General features: G+C 41.4%; 1 long non-coding RNA gene across 1 annotated transcript; it reads right to left on the bottom strand.

Moving 5' to 3' along the window:
* Window positions 1-656: 656 nt before the first annotated feature.
* Window positions 657-2,863, bottom strand: LOC140008197 (uncharacterized). Its single transcript, XR_011815580.1, has 3 exons — window positions 2,821-2,863; window positions 1,695-1,758; window positions 657-872 (listed from the first exon to the last, which is right to left on the bottom strand). It is a non-coding gene; the product is annotated as an uncharacterized lncRNA (long non-coding RNA).
* Window positions 2,864-3,075: the final 212 nt, after the last annotated feature.

The following is a 3,075-nucleotide window of genomic DNA, read 5'->3' as shown; positions in this document are numbered from 1 at the left end:
CACCAACAGTTTTATTCATTGAATAATATTTCAGAAATTTGAGTGTTTACACTTTTCTCTTGTCTAAGAGAGTCCCATTGAATACTTGAGAATTACTCGAGGGTATTCGATTGAGAAGTACACGCCTTGATTGTGGCGTTCCTCTACTTATAACATTGTCTCAATTACTCAAGTGTTATAGGTTGAGGTTGAGTCCAAGGTTTGCATCATAGAGTTAGGGTTTCGAGTGTTACTTCGCTCACCAACTTGATTCCTCGTCTAGATCCGGGCACTACGTGATACGAGTTCTGATGAGGAGGTTGAGGGAGCTATCCAAGTGGAGAAAGTGAAGGTGCCATTGGGGCTTATGACACGAGCTCGCGCGAAGAGATTAAATGAGACACTATAAACATTGGTTCGTGCGGCCCGAGAGTCGAGTGGAGAGCCAAAGTTCATCGAAGGCCTCAACGAAGCTAGGCTTGTTGTCCTAGTTTCGGCCATCACTGAAGATTAGAAACCCATGAGTCGGCTAAGGGGTCCATTGTGACAGCCCCACCTCTCCCTTGGGCAAACCCTAGGGTATCAGCGGACTGCCTGCCTAACTCTCGCCGGGACTCAGTCGTTCAAAGTACTAATATCATCAATGAAACGAATGTAACATTTGACAATGCAGGGGATTGAAACACTAACTCAAACATGATCACTAATCCAACAATTCAGCTTAGTACATATATCATCGTATGCCAACTTACCACGCTTCACTCAAAATTACATAATATAAATCACCCTTAAGAATTTAAGCTTACAAGTCTGCTTAAACGAAAGTTACAACCTCAAAACGCAAGAACGGCAAAATAAAGCTAAGAAAGCCCTCGATCAAATCCCTTCCCGATCTGTTAAGGAAAACAAAGGGAATGGGGTGAGCTAAAGCCCAGTGAGGTTCCAGGTAAACAAGTAAACACATAGCCACATAAAATCACAAAATAGCCAACTAAACACCATACAGCAAAATAACAGTTTAATCACAATTCAATTCAAGGATACGGGTGGCTTTCAAAAGCCAAAGGTCCACTTGAGCTTGATCATAATTGCCTCCTGTTGACACTCCGTCAACACTTGTAACAGTATATAGGTCCGTAGAACAACACTTTCACCAGTCTCCGTCCCCCAAACAACCCCCCACCGGGCCCGCACTCCATAAACAGTAGTTTGGTAATACTCGAGTATACCAGGAATCCGAGTTTCCAATGCTCAAGGATTCCAATAAAGCAGTATCAAGTCGAGGATTTTATCACTGGTGGTGCTGGACAACACAACAAGCAAGCACAACGGCTATGCTTCACCAGGGACATCCAGGCAAGATTCAATTTCCAGTGAACAGTAAACAGTCCTCAAGGTTTATCGGCCTTCTCAACCAAGCCCTTGCTGGCTCGATACAACCGACTCACCTATGAGGTTGGGTACCCAAACAGTAACAGTAGTTGGCGGAATGTCATCCACGCAACTTAAGCACGGTCATGTATAGCAATATCTCATTTCATATTACTTCATTCAGTAAGTAGAGCCTCAGTGGAAAACAAGGAAGGTCAAGTGCGATAAAGTACACACTCGCCTCGATTTTAACTGAAACAGTGTTTGGCTCAAACAATAGCAAATCAACGATTTCAAGTATGCAAGTATTCCACATAACAAGTAGCAAGTAGTGAAACACTCACCTGTCAAGCAAAAGTAGCAATTGACATCAAACGTCTCAGTTACGATCACCTTTGTTGCCCAAACCTAGGTCAACGAGCGAAACCATTAACAATTGGATTCGTTCCTTACTCAAGTATAGGTTCATTAAGAGACCAAGTGAGTAGCCTAAGCTACTTAATCTATCATGCAAATGAGGTCCAAACCATGGGAAAAGTTGATAAGAAAACAAGTTTGGTATGTACATGAAAGTTCGGCAAAAGAAGGGTTTCACCGAAGCTCAAAAGTTTCATTACGGTTAAACTGTCTCGCCCGACCAGCCTCGGGAAAATGGTCACTGTTCATGGTAGGAGAGTCAGAATTAGGTTCCATCAATTGCGTTGGAAACTAGGTTCTTAAGGTTAAATTTGTCGTGAAGAAACCATTTCCAAAATCCCAGCTTAAGTGGCTCAAAATTAAGAAGACAAAAGAAATTTCTGGACTGCCTCGGATGAACAGTACCGCACGGGCAGCCGACTTCCACGACTTGCCACGGATTGCTCGGGACGAACCGGAACATGAGCCAGGTACCATTTTAAAGCTCTAAGAGTCTATTTTCCAATGCCACAAACGGTACTCAATTCAGATCAGTGAGTAAAACGTTATAGCCTTTACAACATCGCTGGACAGAAAGTTTCTGGACCTAGTCCAGTTTTGTCCCTTTGCTTGCAACTCAAAATTTACTCAACCAAATTGGCTAATTTTTTGTAGACAACCTCTACACACATAACCCAACATATATCACTCACATTTGTAGCCAAAATATGCATGAAACATCAGGGCAAAAACCGGACAGCAAGCTGAACAGTTTCGGTCAGCATCCTTAATTGTTTCCCAACTTTCACTCTTCTCATTATTTTCACCTTTTGCACATCTCAAGTGTTACATCTAACCATATAAGGTTTTAAAACATATCAATACCTCATAAACATAAATGAATAAGAGTTGAACATTTCATCAAACACTTGGTGTGCATACTAACAATTCATCCACTACTTGTTTAATTCAAGGGGTTAACTTTCAATTCCAACCACAACAACTTGCAATTCATGATTAGAGCTTATAGTAGATGATCTAACACATAAAACCCCCAAATTAAAGAGTACTTACCTTACTTACAAGGTGCTCAAATCACCAAAACAATCCACCAAAATGAAAGCTCAAGGATTGGAGGAAAGTTTCTCACTAACTCTAGATCTTTCTCTTTTGATTTTTCTCTCAAGCTCACACTAGGTTTAGAAAGCTTTAAAATGGAGTTTCTCTCCTTCTCTTGGAAGCTAAGAAGGGCACGAAATTATGGTGGAGGAATGGAGCAAAAATTGGTTTAAAATTCATCTAATCTTTGGTCAAACAAGATGCATGGCT

This window comes from Coffea arabica, chromosome 6c, assembly GCF_036785885.1.
Source record: "Coffea arabica cultivar ET-39 chromosome 6c, Coffea Arabica ET-39 HiFi, whole genome shotgun sequence".
Classification (NCBI taxonomy): domain Eukaryota; kingdom Viridiplantae; phylum Streptophyta; class Magnoliopsida; order Gentianales; family Rubiaceae; genus Coffea; species Coffea arabica.
Note: the sequence above shows the minus strand (reverse complement) of the source record. Positions and strands in the feature narration are given on the sequence as shown.